Source organism: Podarcis raffonei, chromosome 6 (assembly GCF_027172205.1).
Source record: "Podarcis raffonei isolate rPodRaf1 chromosome 6, rPodRaf1.pri, whole genome shotgun sequence".
NCBI lineage: Eukaryota > Metazoa > Chordata > Lepidosauria > Squamata > Lacertidae > Podarcis > Podarcis raffonei.
This window is the reverse complement of record NC_070607.1, coordinates 59109018-59126336: the sequence shown is the minus strand read 5'-3', so window position 1 is coordinate 59126336 and position 17319 is coordinate 59109018.

The window sequence follows — 17319 nt, the reverse complement described above, 5'->3', positions numbered from 1 at the left end:
GAGAGAGAGAGCTTCCTGGTGCTCTTTGAAATGGACCCCAAAAGTTCTGGCTGTGGTGTTGGGTTTCAAAGTGTTCAGGGTTTAAAGCATCCTGAATGAATTTCCAGGGCGCTTCCTCATCATGCAGCTAGAGGGATGGTGAACCAACCCAATTTGTTGCCTTGATTGACAGTTCCTGCAATTAAAAGTTCCATATTGCCTCTGCCAGAGGCTGAAGGCTAGAAGGCCATAGTTAAGAAACCAATTTATGGACAGGGATGGCTCTGTACCATGGACCAAGATTGCAATACCTGCAATGCACACTCTCATGAAGTGTGTGTGTGCACAGAGACAGACACACGCTTTTCAAGTTGTTCATATCCTGTCCATTATACCCAAGGGGCCAGCTGTAAAACCTGGAGTGAGCTTATTGTAGCCCATGTTTGGAGAGCAGGAATGTTATGGGGTCTGCTCATAACAGCTTTCACACAGCGCCCACGGCAACAGCAAAGCTTTGAGTACCTGCTGTTTTTATTGTATTTCATATATTGTTTTCTTTATTACTTTGGCACAGAGGTTGAACTTGCCAGTGTCATCTGAATTATGTATGATGGATCAGTTGTAGCAGTTCTGCTTAGGTATTAGTAAATAGCACAAATAAACTATTCTTATGGTAACCTCTGAGCACCTTTTATATACAGCTAGAGTCATGACAAATCCAAAAGAGGGCTGTGAACTTGCTTTGAGCTATCTTTTTAATCAATGTGAGGGCATTTCCAGACTGTCACTATTTTCAGGTGGGTTTCAGTCGCATTCAGACAAATTACAGCTGACCTACATTGGCTCCCAGTACGTTTCTGAGCACAATTCAAAGTATTGGTGTTGACCTTTAAAGCCCTAAACGGCCTCGGCCCAGTATACCTGAAGGAGCGTCTCCACCCCCATCGTTCTGCCCGGACGCTGAGGTCCAGCGCCGAGGGCCTTCTGGCGGTTCCCTCACTGCGAGGAGCAAAGCTACAGGGAACCAGGCAGAGGGCCTTCTCGGTAGTGGCGCCCGCCCTGTGGAACGCCCTCCCATCAGATGTCAAAGCGATAAACAACTACCTGACATTCAGAAGACATCTTAAGGCAGCCCTGTTCAGGGAAGTTTTTAATGTGTGATATTTTAGTGTATTTTTTGTTTCTGTGGAAGCCACCCAGAGTGGCTGGGGAAACCCAGCCAGATGGGCGGGGTACAAATAATAAATTATTATTATTATTATTATTATTATTATTACTGGTTGCTCTTGTGCAACAAGCCCACTTCTTCCTAAAACACTGGACTTTTTGTGATAAGGAAAGAGACGAGGAAATGGACTAGAACATCTAGGGTGACATTTGCTTGATGCAATGTCAGGCTTGTCCACACAGGAGCAAAATGTGGATTTGCACCAGTTTCTCTCCCCATTAATTTAGGGGTGTCCACATGATATCCTTCTCATCCTGGTGTTGTCCCGGATTTTTGACCCATGGAAAGTCTGAGACGGCAATGTAATGTGTGCCAATGCTGCTGCATCCCACAATGTTGTGTAGGCACCTTGCTCTGGTTTTGTTCCTGATTCTCTTTTAGCAGCTTCTCTTTCCGTGCCAACTCTTCATTTCACTTTAGTAAGTGATTGTGTGAACCTCTGGCTTGCTGCTTTCAGAACCCTTTTCCTCCTCTCAGGCAAGAGGCTTCTACTGCTACCTAGGGGTGAACACTTTGGGAAATGGTTCCCCCAACCTGTTTCTCTTTGCCAGTACCATGGGGAGGGGGAGGGGTTGTGGGTGTGTGTGGGGGGACAACTGTTTCACCCTCTTGCCCCATCCATACTTCAGCTTAATGTGGATTGTGAGCCCCTTTTCCCTTCCTAAATCCTCAGATTCCCTATGCTTTGAAAATCTGTGTAGGAGAGCCACATCTTTGGATCCAGGAAATCTTGGGAACTGGATCTGGCTGGTAGGCCAGATTCTTACCTCTTCCACCTGCTGTGAATCAATTTACAGATTAGTGGGGTCACCCACCTGTCAATCAACTGCTGCTTCTGTTTTATTAAGCCATTTGCCAGCTGACTGCAGAAGAGAGTAGCGGAATAAGAGTAGCTTCAAATAGTTATAACCCCTAGTCTCTATAATGCAGATGCTACATCCCATCCTGCAGGTGATAACACTGATCTAGTGTGCTTACTCCTGCCAAAATGACATACTTGGAAGTCCCACTAGTTTCAAATGTAAAAATAAGCACATGCTTAAATCTTGCATTGAAATAAATGGGACTTACGAGTGCTTAACTGTGTTTGAATTGTGCCATGTATGATAATGAGGACCAGATGCATATGTACCCCAGGGAGTACACATAGCCAAGAAGTAAGTTAACAAAAAAATGTGTTGTGTAACCATAGCATTGGCACAGGGGAAAAACCTTCATGCTTTCCCAAGTGGCAGCATTCAGTCTTCTTATCGTGTTGTACATGTAATAATAAAGTCACTTGGCCTAGAAGGAAAATAGGATTTAGCACACTGCAGTCTCAGCCCATGTTGTTCAGAACAAGTTGCGGAGGTGAAAGGGGCGGAGGAAGCTGTGCGGTGGCTTACCGAGAACCGATCTGGAGTGTAAATGGTCTAAGCCTCTTGCCGCCTTTAGAATGCTGTTGCTTTTAATCCGTGTTTCTAATATGGCAGGAGCTGTAGCGAGAGCTTCTGATGTGGCATACAAAGGCCGGCTTTCCTCTGGTGCACTGATAGAACCATCTGTGCTAATCCTCTGCCCATCCTGAACTGGCAGATGATGAAAATGCTGGCAGCGAATACCTCTGAAAAACCTATTCCCGTGGCACAGAATTCCCCAGCAAGCAAGCCATCCCTCTGCTTTCCTGCCGCGATTCAATAGCATCCCAAACAGAGGGAGAGATGGGAGGAAATATCAGATATACTTATCTTGGAGAAAGAAGATTAAAGGATGCCTTGTACAGAAGGAAATTTCCCTACCAAAATGTTGGAGGGGTGTGTGAATATTAGCAGTTTGTATCCAATGTTAATCCTACACAGGGTATACCCACTGAAATGAATTGAAACAACTAACTTAGGCCCATTAATTTAAATAGATCTACTCTGAGTATGTTGGACACAACTTAGTGTGAGAGAATATTGTGTTTTTTTATACCGCACATACACATGTTGGTTGCACTATGATCCTGCTATATTTCTGCAGTCTGCTGAAGGTACCAACTAAGACCTTAGCAGATTTTAGCTGTGGATAAACTGATGATGCCCCACATAGCCCCATTTGCTTCAGAGAGCAGTGAAGTGCCACCAGGGTTTTCTAGGACCAACTCCTAAACTAGTCTGTTTCCTATTACCCGCAGGTGTGATAAAGGATACTGTTCTGTCTTGAAGTAAGATTCAACAGACAATCCAGCCATGGCTGCGGGGAGGGGGACGTTGTTCTGTGCCTGAGGCAGGAACAGGTATTGAGTGAGCGGTGCAAATAAGGCATTGTTTCAGCTCTTCAGCTACTCATTAGCTGTGCTTTGTATAGTTACTCAGCTGACCTTCCACACAAAGACTACTCTGAGATTCTCTCCTGTTCCATAATGTACCTTTTGGCTATAGGTGAGTGGCACTGGAGCGTTGCCTATTGGGCTGTACAGAAATGTAGTAAACAAACAAACATACTCCCCACCACCCAAAGGTAAATTAAAATGAGGAAACAAGATGGAGCAGTAATTCTAGGCAAAAGCAGAGGAAATTTGCAGATGGTGGGTTTGGCCTCAACAAGGAGACTGAAAAGCCTATCATGGGACAACAACTTGCATAGTTGGGCTGGAAAGATAAATCTTCCCAAGTCTGTAGGAACTGACTCAAGGCTTGCAAGACTCTAAATATTGCTGTAAGTTTGAGGACTTAGAATTTCTACATTGCAAGCTACTAGTTTAGTAGAGGGATGGGGAACATTTGCATATCCTCCAACATTTGTCTAATGAAAATAGGTACATCCTATTCCATAATAATAATTTTATTATTTGTACCCCACACATCTTACTGGGTTGCCCCAGCCATGTTGGGCGGCTTCCAACATATATAAAACACAACAAACATTAAGCATTAAAAAACTTCCCTATACAAGGCTGCCATCAGATGTCTACAAAAGGTTGTATAGTTACTTAACTCCTTGGCTTGGGGGGTCGCATAACTCCATACCCTCCAACATTTATCTGATGAAAATAGGGACATCCTAAGGGAAAGCGGGACATTTCAGGATCAAATCAGAAACAGGGATGGTTTCTGCCATTCCAGGACTGTCACTGGAAAATAGGGACATTTGCCCTGCTCCCCAAGATGTTGCTGAGCTCCAGCTCTCATCAGCCCCAGACAACTTGGCCAACAGTCAGGGATGATGGGAGTTGTAGTCCAGCAACATCTGAAGAGCCACAGGCCCTCCAGCCCTGTTTCAGTGCCTTCTCATTTCTATTGCAGCTTTATAGCCTGAACTTCACAATTGCTAAAGAAACAAATACATAAACTAATCAGAACCCAAATGGAGATTTTTCGTCCCATCCCGCCCCCCCCCCCCGCCCCAAATTCAGACTGGTAGCTAAAAATATCCAGGGCTGTAAGAAACTAATGTGTCTCTGAGGTGACATTCTTGTGAAGCTCTGAGGACATCTTGTGGAGTTTCTCGCAAACAACAACTGAAAGCTTAGTTCAGGATATCTGCAGTTCAAGCAACGATGGATAACTAGCAGCCCCTCCTGCATCCCTTAATCAGAAATGGACAGTAGGGCTCAATCCAGTTCCAGAATGAAGAATCCAGTCTTCACCTGGAGATTTGATAGCTTTGACTAAGCTAGAATTGCCTTCCCATGTAATTTTCCTGTGCTACATGGTGGAACCGTTTCATTGTTATTTATTAGCAAAATAACCATCATTATTAGAGTCATAGAACTGTAGAGTTGGAAGGGACCCTGAGGCTAAGTCAGGAATATGCAGCTACCCCATAGGGGGATCAAACCTGCAAACTTGACATTGTCAGCACTAGGCTCTAATCAACTGAGTTCTCTAGGTTGTCAGCAGCGTTTAATCTCTACAACAACCCTGTGAGGTAGGTTAGGTTGAGGAGGCAGGGATTGGCCCAAGGTAACCCAGTGAGCTTCATGGCCGAGCGGAGGTTTGAACCCTGGTCTCCCAGGTCCTAATCCAGCACTCTAACTGCTACACCATACTGGCACCAGTAACAGCAACTCATGGGGTGGAGGCAGAGCCAGTGATGTCCAACCAGCAGGGGCAGGATTGTGGTCATTGGGAAGGAGCAGGGCAGCAGTAAAGTTGGGGTGCTCTGGGGCACACACACCTGCAGATGCTGCTGCTGCCTCCGCTCCCCCTCACGAGCCATTGCAATCCTATACATGAGTACACTCGGTTGAACTCAGTGATGCTTACTTCTGGCTGCACATGTTCGCTTTGTAAAAAACATTGAACCACAAGAAAAGATCTTCAGCCAACTTTAGCCTTTTATGTAGAAATGCACACCAACTTGCAAAGAAGCATTGCCATTTAAATGTGATATAGGAATCCCACTGAAGTACAGGAAAGAATTATCCAGCCTCTGCTTGATGATCTTCCTCAGCCTCTGACTTCCACCATGCTAAACTGTCACAAACTTGAAAGCCTTGTTATCGCCTCATTCAGTTACCAGAGCAAGAAGATTCCACCAACTTCCACAATGTTCCAGTTGATGATATCACACCAGTTCGGGTGGGGGGGGAGCCCTGGAGCTGGACTTCTCTACATGCTCCCTTCATTATACTGTCTATATCCCTCTTGGACTACTGCAATGCGCTCTATGTGGGGCTACTTTTGAAGGTTACCCAGAAACTACAAATAATCTAGAATGCGGCAGCTAGACTGGTGACTGGGAGCAGCCGCCGAGACCATATAACACTGGTCTTGAAAGACCTACGTTGGCTCCCAGTATGTTTCTGAGCACAATTCAAAGTGTTGGTGCTGACCTTTAAAGCCTTAAACAGCCTCAGCCCGGTACACCTGAAGGAGCATCTCCACCCCCATCGTTCAGCCCAGACACTGAGGTCCAGCTCCAAGAGCCTTCTGGCAGTTACCTTAGTGTGAGAAGCGAAGTTACAGGGAACCAGGCAGAGGGCCTTCTCAGTAGTGGCGCCTGCCCTGTGGAATGCTCTCCCATCAGATGTCAAGTAAATAAACAACTACCTGACCTTTAGAAGACATCTGAAGGCAGCCCTGTTTAGAGAAGTTTTTAATGTTTGATATTTTATTGTGTTTTTAATATTCTGTTGGAAGCCGCCCAGAGTAGCTGGGGAAACCCAGCCAGATGGGCGCGGTATAAACAAACAAAATCATCATCATCATCATCATCATCATCATCATCATCATCCCTACCCAATCAATGCTGTGTTGTCTTTCAATATCCAATGCCTGTGGACTTGTGCTGCAAGAAGGATGGTTATCACATAATTATATACACAATAAACTAGCACTAAGTTGCTAGTCCTCTTGGAGCTCATGACTACCTAAAGAGGCACACTGTGGCAGCATTAATTGCTAACTGCTTCTGTGGAGCACATGCTCTAATTGGGAATCCAGAAGGTGAAGTGACAGGAGAAAGTAGACAATGGGCTGAGAAAACAGGACCTGATTTCCCTTTTATAAATATATAGGTCCAGTTTTCTGACATACCAAATCCCCTCGAGCATCAGTTAGCTTGATGAGGGCTGCTTTAATTGGGATTTCCAGCTCAGTCAGTCCAACAAACCAACTGAGACACTGAAACAGCCAGTGGAAGCAGAAGTTAGCTTAGCTAGTTTCCATCTCCTGAACCACAATTCAGAGCAAGAGGGAAAGTATCCCAGTCTGTTTGTTTTTGCCACCAAAAAATAAAATAAATCCCCACAGTGTGCTGCTGCAGCTGGTATATCTGTCTGATCTTCACCCAACACCTCAGATGGATAAAGGGCAAAAGAAGTTTGCTCTGCAACTGGCAACATCATTATTCATTATTAATTCCCCACCTGTTCTGCTTTGGTTTAAATCAACTCACAGCAGACATGGCCTCTGTTTTCACACCTGGTGTGACATGCTCTCAGACATTTAATCTACTGGAGATTTCAGAGAGCCATCTCCTTAAACACCAGAAAAGATGTCTTCGTAGCAGCAGGATAGAAAAAGGATGCTCCAGTCCTTTAGGTTTAGGGGTCTCAAAAGTATAGGACAGGACGCTTGGAGTTGATCCTTGAGGTCCTTCAAAGGAGTGGGCAGATTTCAGGCCTGTTTCATTTTTTCCTCCCTAGAACCCCAAGATCCACCAACCTGAGCCGGGTGCAAAATAGTGGCTCAGGCAGGTGAACATGTGCTAAAGTTGGAGGAGCAGGATGCCTCTGAGCACATGCTCAGCCCAGGAATTTGGGATCCATACTAAAACCACGTCCTATCAAGCAAAAACCCACTATTCATCTGCAACCTAATTTAGGGGAAAGCTTTTTAGTGGCTGTGATCTTTAGACAATTGGAATTCAGAAACCATGGTTGGTCTCTTGCGATTCATCCAGAGATGCAGTTCCTGATCTCCCTACAGCCCACTTTGGACTTGAATGATACATCCTATCTGGTTAATTCTCTGAATGAAACCAAAGGAAATTAAATCTATATCACATTAATGTGCCTTAAGCTTTTCTAAAGTGCCAAGAAACATGAGTGCTCAGAATGAAAGGATATTGCCAACACAACACCTTATAGCACTCCCTGGATGAGCATCAGTTTCAGAGGAGCTCTGGTTTGTCTGTGGACCAGAGACAGGGAATCTGTGGGCCTCCAGTTGCTGGGGATTTTTGGTCCTCCAGTTGTTGGACTCCATCACCCCCAGCCTGCGTGGCAAATGGTTGGGAATTATTGGAGTTATATCCAACAACATCTGGAAGGCATCAGGTTCTCCATTCTTGCCCAAGACAATTCTAAACATAGTCCGAAACATAGTTACTTGGCACCTAGTCCTCAGTGGGCCTTTCCCTCTGAGAACTCAGTGGGATTTCCCTCCTGAGAAAATTTCCATAGGACTGAGCTATATGTTCTGAGCAGGCACAGTTTTTGCTTATCACAAGAGGAATGATGAGTTTCTAAGCTGTGCTTGTCACAGGCAGAATCAAAGGGAAGGGGAGGGAAATGTCAACTAATTATTCAAGCTGAAAAGGTCTGCGAGGTAGCAAGAAGGAAATGACAGCAGTGTTTGCAAAAGGACAGTGGATTAGGGCTGGTGCTGGGTGCTTGGGCTTCTAATTTGCTAAGTCGTATGTGAAACTAATTAGATGCCTTCTCTAAACATATCCTGGGAAGATCTGTGGATTGCCTCTCCCAGGTCAACAACAGCTTACCAGTTGGGAACACGGTGGACTCATTTCCCTGGCATTTTGTCACTGGGTGAATTAAATGCATGTTAGTTTCAATGGATTTGTTAACACGAATGAACAAACATTGAATAACCCTGGAATAGGGGGTGGAAGAAACGTTCATTATCCATTTTCTCAGGAAGGCATTGTGAAAAGATGCAGATGAGACAATGTTCTCCCTGAATCACAATCCAAGAGTCTGGAGAGATTGTTAGCTGTTAGGCATCGTAGACTGTATGCAACTGAATAATAAGGAAGAACACTGAGAGAGGACTATTGCCGTCAGTTGTCAATTATAATTATGAGTTTTCCAGGGACCTCTTGTTGGCCACATGTGAAGCAGCATGTTTGACAGAGGAGGCCTTTATTCAGATTCAGCAGAATTCTTCTTCAGTTCTTATGAAAGTGGATGTGAGGCAAAGATTCACTGTATTCATAACAAGGCCAGTTCACACATCTGTGATAATATGGCTACATTCACACTGTACATTTAAAGCACTATTGTACCAATTTAAACAATCATGGCTTTCCCCCTGAAGAATCTTGGGAACTGTACTTTATTAAGGGTGCTGAAAAGTTATTAGGAAACCCCTATTCTCCTCACAGAGCTACAATTTCCAGAGTGGTTTAAAAAGTGTTTGCTCTTCACAGGGAACTCTGGGAATCATAGCTCTGTGAGGTGAATGGTCTCCTAACAACTCTTAGCACCCTTAAAAGCACCCAACAGCTTCTAGAATTCTTTGGGGGAAACCATGACTGTTCAAAGTGGTACCATAGTGCTTTAAATGTATGTTGTGAATGTGGCTTAAGAGGGACTTTAGGCTGAACCTGAAATCAACTTGATGTGTGCATGGCAGAACAAATAGAACAGATGAGGGAGGTTCAAAAAGTGGTCAACTTATCACAGACTCGTGATAAGAGGGTGGAGAGTTGAGTAAAGCCAGATGATTCTTTGAGTAAAGCCAGAGGTTTTTTGTTTGTTTTTAGTAAAGTTAGCAGCAGTATTTTTACCTAATGTACATGTTTGGAGGAACTATGGAGCCCACACACTAAGGCAGGGCCAGCCAGCTCAAGACACTTTGCTGCCTGGGGCGAGAAACAAGATGGCACCTCCCTGTAATCCCTGTATAAAAATGTATAAAAAAGCCAACCACGCAAGTATTTGAATTTAAATTTAATCCTGGCAATGAGGCAGCAGCCTCTATTGCACCTGAGTGTAGTGGGCTAGCTTAGTGGCACCCCACCCCTCAACACCTGTCCCCTAAGGCGAACACCTCACTCTGCCAAATGATAGGACCAGCCTTGCCCTAAGGAAACACATTATGTTTGGCTGCAAAATGTCCCAACACACACTTTGCTGTGTGAGAAACTATGTATGTGTTTCCTCCACAGCTGCCACTATAACAGGCCCTATTTTGCTGAAGGAGCCATAGATGGGAGGGACGAAACATGTGATGACATATTGGGGATTTTCTTATAAACCCTTTGTGGGATGTAAACACAGGAGCAGTCAATGACAACATTCCTAGAGTGTACATGTTAGAACATGGGGAGGGATGTCTGTCCAGCAAGCAGGTAAACTTCCTGGGGACGGACTTCCTCCGCATGTGACCAGAGGTGGGTGTGGCCTCACCTGTGCAGGTAAATGACAAAAGCACAGGGCAGGCAGCCATCTCTCTCTCTCTGCCTCTCTGCCATCTTCTTTCCATGAGGAAACATCTAAGGATGCTCTCTTGGCTCCCAGCCAAGAGAGGAGATAAGGACTATCTTGCTACAAGATAGATTCTAAATGTATTTTACCTTTTTAAGCCTGTGTGCCTTCTGGGATCATATTGTGAACAGAACGTGAGTAAACTCTTTTATACTTTTATGAAGACTGTGTTGTGTCTTGTATTTTAAGAGGGAACAAAGGGGAAATTACCAGAGTAATTATTATAGAGGTTCTAGCGAACCTGTGCACACGTTACCGTTGCGAACTTAAAGGGGAATGTCTATAAACTCTGCTGATATTTTGGGAACTTGTTAGCACAAGTTGGATAAGGATATAATTAGTCAATATATCCTCTCCTGCACCCCAGAACATTCCCACAAAGGGTTAGTGGCCCCAGTATTGCACATTTCTGCGTATTTTTGAAGGATTGCATTGGATTGTGATTTTGAGTTGAGTAGTATTTTTCTGAGTTAACTTCCTGGTAAGCACATGGTCCTTTGTTCCATTGTGCAGTGGGGATTAAGCAACCCCCCCTTCCCTCAGAGTTCACAGTGACCCAAGGCAGTGAAGAATTGTTTTGCTTTTTGAGATTTTGATTTTAAAATTTTGAGAAATTTTGAAATTTTGAAGAATTTTTAAGTTTTGGATTTTGAGATGGCTAGAGCAGCTTTTGATAGTGATGCAAAGCTAGGAATGCCTGTGCTGAATGAATACAATTTCATACACTGGAAGCAGCGCTTGATAGCATGTTTAGATTATAAGCACATTTTGGAAGCTTTAGAGCCTCAGCCTACAGGATCGTCTGAGGAGGATTTAGCCAAGATAAGTGCTTGGAAACGCATGAACAGCGAAGCTAGACACATAATTTTGAGTGGACTTCGTGATGAGCAGCTATCATTAATAAATAGTACAGATGATGCATCTCAAATCTTAAGAGATATTGAGCGAGTGTATGGAGAATCTAGCATAAACTGCTTCAGAAACTTGGTGTGTAAATTAACCAGATTGAGGATGAATTCAAAAGAGGAATTCACAGAGCACATCAACAAGTTTACTGAGATTATTCAAAGAATTGATTTGACTCCCAAAGCTTTTGATGAAGATACAAAGATAGCATTTTTGTTATCATCACTTGGACCACGCTTTAGCGCATTTGTAAGTTTGATGGATCATAGACAAGGTCTGACTTTTAAAGACTTGATTGGTTATTTAAAAGAAGAATGCAGAGATAGAGCTGAATCTCCATTGAGAAATGCTAGAAGCAAGGACAGTAGTTATGCATCTAGGCAATTTACAAAGTCCAAAGGGATGCCTAAGAAAGTGATTTGTTTCAATTGTAACAAAGAAGGACACATTGCAAAGAATTGCAGGGCTCCTAAAGCAAAGAAACCCCACCCCTTTCAGCCAAAAGGGGAAAAGAAGGGGAAATGTGAATGCACATGGCTACTGCAAGAAAGGAATTTAGCTGTCCAGAATCGTGTAAATAAACGTAATAAATGGATTTTGGATTCAGGTGCATCCTCCCATTTTTGTCATAAAAAGGACTATTTTAATGAGATAAATGATGAAGAAGGATCTGAAATTGAAATTGCAGATGGGAACATTGTTAAAGCAAAAGGTGCAGGTTCCATGAGTCTGAAATGCAATATAAACAATGAATGCATTGAGAACACAATCTCTAGAGTTTTGTATGTTCCAGAGCTGAGCTGCAATTTAATCAGCGTGTCCACTTTGGACAAGAAAGGTTTCCAGATCACATTTGGAAATGGAGAATGTAAAGTGACTAGAAATGGCAAAGTGTTTGCTCAAGCAAAGCTAATAAATGGTGTATATGAGCTTGATCTTTCAGAGAACCAGTCTGCAAAAGTGGCACATTCCAGCCAGAAGGATGAAGCAGATCTGGACCTATGGCACAGAAGGCTTGGACACAGAGACACCAGCGTCATTCTGGATCTACAGAAAAGAGATCTTGTAAGAGGTTTGCAGGTAAAGCAGAGCAACAAAGCTCCAGCAAAGTGCATAAGCTGTATTACTGAGAAGGCTGTAAAACCTTCATTTCCACGTTGTGCAGAACAAAGAAGCAACAAAGTGCTTGACATAGTGCACACTGACATATGTGGACCCATGAATGTTCCCTCACTGGGAAAGAATAGATATATTTTAATATTTCTGGATGACTTTTCAAGATTTTGTGTTGTATATTTCCTCAAAGAGAAGAGTGAGACAGTGGACAAGCTCCAGGAATACATTGCCATGGTCAAGAACAAATTCCAGAGAGCTCCAGCTGTGCTAATGAGTGACAATGGAGGTGAGTACTGCTCAAATGAAATGCAGGCTCTCCTGGCCAAGGAAGGAATTGCACACGTAACCACAATTCCTTACACACCACAGCAGAATGCCATAGCTGAGAGAAAGTTTAGATCCATTATGGACATGACAAGGTGCATGCTAAAGGATGCATGTTTGCCACAGAAGCTGTGGGCCGAAGGAGTATACACGTCGGTCTATTTGCAGAATAGACTGCCAACTAAAGGTGCAGAGCGCACACCATTTGAACTTTGGCATGGGAAAGCTCCCAATCTGTCGCACATACGTGTGTTTGGAAGTCCGTGCTACTTCCACGTGCCCAAGGAACACAGACACAAGCTTGACTCCAGGGCGAAAGCAGGTATCCTGGTGGGATATGCCTCTGGAGGCAAAGGATACAGAATTATGGACTTACAAACTGGTAAGACAAATGCATACCATGCGGTTTATTTTGATGAATATGGAAAAGTAGACACTAAGAACACTGTTGTGGATTCTTCAGATGAGTCAGAAAGGACTCGAGAGTTCGTATATTTCCCTTTTGAGACCCCACAAAGTACTAATCTGCCTTCGAGTGTTACAGCGCCCCCTACAGGCGACGCACCAGAAGACGCAGAGGACCAGAACCCTGGCGGCACCAGAGACGAAGATGAGGACTCAGATGGGGACATGCCTGCGTTGGAGGAGGATGAGGAAGCTGATGCGGTCGCAGAACCAGAGGTCAGGCGCTCGTCCAGAACCAACAAAGGTGTCCCACCATTACGGTTGTCCTACTTTGCAGGGTCGGCGTTTCCACAGGAACCTTCCACTTGGGAAGAGGTACAGGAGATGCCAGCTGCAGAAGCCAGTCTCTGGAGGAAGGCCGCGCAGGAGGAGATGAATGCACTGCATCAGAACAAGACCTGGACACTCACTGAGCTGCCTCCCGGTAAGAAGGCCATTGGCAGTAAATGGGTTTTCAAGGTTAAGAAGGGGTCAGAAGGAGAAGTGCAGCGCTACAAAGCTAGACTTGTAGCACAGGGATTTTCACAGCGTTTTGGTGAAGACTATGATGAAGTATTTGCACCAACGGTGAGGTACAGCAGCGTAAGAATGCTTTTAAGCATTGCGGCCTCCAAGAAAATGAGGGTGAAACACATAGACATTGCTACCGCTTTTCTACATGGGCAGATTTCAGAGGAAATTTACATGAAACAGCCCAAAGGTTTTGTAAAACCACATGAGGCACATTTAGTGTGCAAACTCCAGAAAGGACTTTACGGACTCAAACAGGCTGCTAGAGCCTGGAACCAGAAGTTGCATAAAATGCTGACGCAACTTGGGTACAAGCAAGGTGACGCTGACAAGTGCTTGTACAGTAAGTCAAATAATGGACAATTCTCATATATCTTAGCTTTTGTTGATGACCTGATTATTGCCACAGCAAGTGAGAAAGACTATACACAGATAGTAAAACACCTTAGCAAAGAGGTGGAGGTCAAAGAGCTAGGAGATGTCCAGTACTACCTCGGGATCCAGGTGGAAAGAGAAGAGGACGGCTCATTTCTTCTCAGCCAAAGACAGAAGATCCACGAGCTGATTGAGCACATGCAGATGCAAGACGCACATCCAGTTGCTACACCGATGGCTACTGACTTCCTGAAGAATCAGCAGGATTCGAAGCAGTTGCCAGACAACAATGACTACAGGTCGGCGATTGGTAAACTTTTGTATTTAGTTACCACATGTAGACCTGACTTAGCTAATGCCGTGGGGATTCTTAGCAGAAAAGTGAATTCTCCCACTGAGCATGATTGGGCAGGTGTAAAGAGGGTGGTGCGATATTTGAAGGGTACCATGAATTGTAAATTAAGGTTACCAGCCGTCAGAGACCCTAAGTTGGTTGGGTATACTGATGCGGATTGGGCTGGGGATAATGCTGACTATAAATCAACAAGTGGTCATGTTTTCATGTTTGGGGATGGACCTGTTGCATGGGGCAGTTATAAACAGAGCTGTGTAGCATTATCTTCCACAGAATCAGAATACGTTGCAGCAACAGAAGCCTGCAGAGAGATCGCCTGGCTTGATCAACTCATAAAGGACTTTGGGTTGGTGAGGAAAGGGCCTGTCAGCTTGCTGGAGGACAATCAAAGTTGCCTGAAGCTGACGCAGAGTGAGAAGTTCCTGGCCAGAACAAAACACATTGGGGTTAAATACCACTACATACGCCAGATGATCCAGGATGGATTTGTGGAACTATCCTACTGCAGCACCCAAGAGATGACTGCTGACATCCTGACGAAACCCCTACCAAGAGAGAGTTTCCAGAATCTACGTGTCAAGCTGGGACTCTGGGTGGTTGAATAAAGTTGTTTATGTTTTGTATATGTTGTATTGCCTGAGAAGGGGTATGTGGGATGTAAACACAGGAGCAGTCAATGACAACATTCCTAGAGTGTACATGTTAGAACATGGGGAGGGATGTCTGTCCAGCAAGCAGGTAAACTTCCTGGGGACGGACTTCCTCCGCATGTGACCAGAGGTGGGTGTGGCCTCACCTGTGCAGGTAAATGACAAAAGCACAGGGCAGGCAGCCATCTCTCTCTCTCTGCCTCTCTGCCATCTTCTTTCCATGAGGAAACATCTAAGGATGCTCTCTTGGCTCCCAGCCAAGAGAGGAGATAAGGACTATCTTGCTACAAGATAGATTCTAAATGTATTTTACCTTTTTAAGCCTGTGTGCCTTCTGGGATCATATTGTGAACAGAACGTGAGTAAACTCTTTTATACTTTTATGAAGACTGTGTTGTGTCTTGTATTTTAAGAGGGAACAAAGGGGAAATTACCAGAGTAATTATTATAGAGGTTCTAGCGAACCTGTGCACACGTTACCGTTGCGAACTTAAAGGGGAATGTCTATAAACTCTGCTGATATTTTGGGAACTTGTTAGCACAAGTTGGATAAGGATATAATTAGTCAATATATCCTCTCCTGCACCCCAGAACATTCCCACACCCTTCTGTGCAGAATTTTGCACCTCACATACTACAGTCCAAAGGAGCAAAGAGAAAGCAGTTTCCATTAGCCCTCTTACCACTGGTGTCCATAGGTTTCACCCGTTGACATGCTCAGGTTTCCATCCTTGCTGGTTGTTTGCCATAATAAACATTGATTGATTGATTGATTGATTGATCCCTACCAGGTACCTGAATTTTTGAAGTCATAATTTGGCAACCCTACAGGTGTTTTCGAAATATAATTGCTTTCTACATGGAGCCCACTATCCCCAAATGACAGTACGGACCGGCAGTCATTCACGATAAAGTCAGATATAAAGCTCTCAAATCAAAGAGGATTTTACAACCTATATTTAAATGGCCTGAATTTAAGTAGCTTGACAATGGCTGAATGAGCTAAACAAAGTGCATTGATGGGCTGAAAACATCAATTATGACACAATTGGCCAGGTCATTAATCAAAACAACTGAGAGAGAGAAAGTTATCATTAGCCACCAACATGACTTTGCTAACAGTTTTGGAAATGTGAATACTTTTTGTTTTAATTTTAACTGAAAGGTGGAACGTTCAACACTGTTAAAGGGAAGTACCTTTTTTGCGCAAGTTCTAATTAGCTGCTGGAATGTGTATTGGATTAAGTTCAAGAATGTCCCTAGATATTTTTTTAAAAAGAAATTTAACATTTGCATGAATGGCAAGGCTATATAAAATTAGAATAGCTTAAAGCTACAGTTGTAAAGTTTGAGAGTAATTGCTTGCTATAATTTTGGGGGTTAAACAAAAACCTACACAGAGCTGATTTCGCACAGAGTTGGTTGTCACAAACCTTCTTGCAAAACATCTGCTGCTTAGTACTGAGGGAGACAGAGAATTGGACTAGATCGGCCTTGACCTTGATGTAAAATGGCCATGTGGCTATGATCAAGGAGACTTACTCCCAGTGGTGAGCTCCAGCTGAAAAAATGCCCTGCTTACTTCCATATAACATGGTGATCCTCAGCCTGTAACTGCTTGCACATAGTCATCAAAACTGTGGAGGAAGGTCACTGTAGCTCAGCAAAAGGGCACATGATCTGCATAACCAAAGTCAAAAGTATCTTCAGTTAAAGCGGGGGTGGGGAACCTATGGCTCGCCAGATGTTGTTGGACTCCAACTTCCTGTTGACATGCAGAGGGCCGGGAGGCCAGCTGGCTAGCCCTGGCTGGGCCATCTCCTTCCAGTGGCCCGGTGCAAAGACCATCACCTCTGCTCCAACGTAAATCAGTGACCCGGGCTTCACAGCCAGGGCACACTACCAGCAGATAGAACTGCGCACACAGAATAGGTGTGAGGCTTGTGGAAGCATACTACAACTACAGATTTATTAATCATAAATCAGGACAAAGAAACGTGTCATCTCTCTCTCATGTTGTTTCAGAGAGAACAACCAAAAGCAATACACACAACAGAAGTTCCCAGCATACTGTGCTGGAATGTAAAGAGACATAATTCCACACGTCTGCCTTTAAGGTGGAATGGAAATGGCAACACTTCCATCATTCTTGACTATTGGCTATGCTGGCAGGGGCTGAGACTGCAGTGTCCCTATCCTGTGGTACCTTCCTAGCTACTCCAACAGGCTCTAGAGGAGTCAACTGACAAAGCAAAATGGTGGCAGTAGACATTGTTCTTATACCTACTTCCTGTGTGGCCCTGCCAAGGAATTTTTTTTCAGCTGGAACTCACTGGAACTCAGTTCTGGCATCTCTCAGGTGGGCACCATTGCCATTATAAGAGAACAAAGTAGGTGTTCGTGGTGAGTTCCGGCACCTTTTTCTAGAAAAAAATAGGCTAGATATCAGATTTCCATTTTTTAAAAACAACATTGGTAATCCTGCCTCTGTCATGCC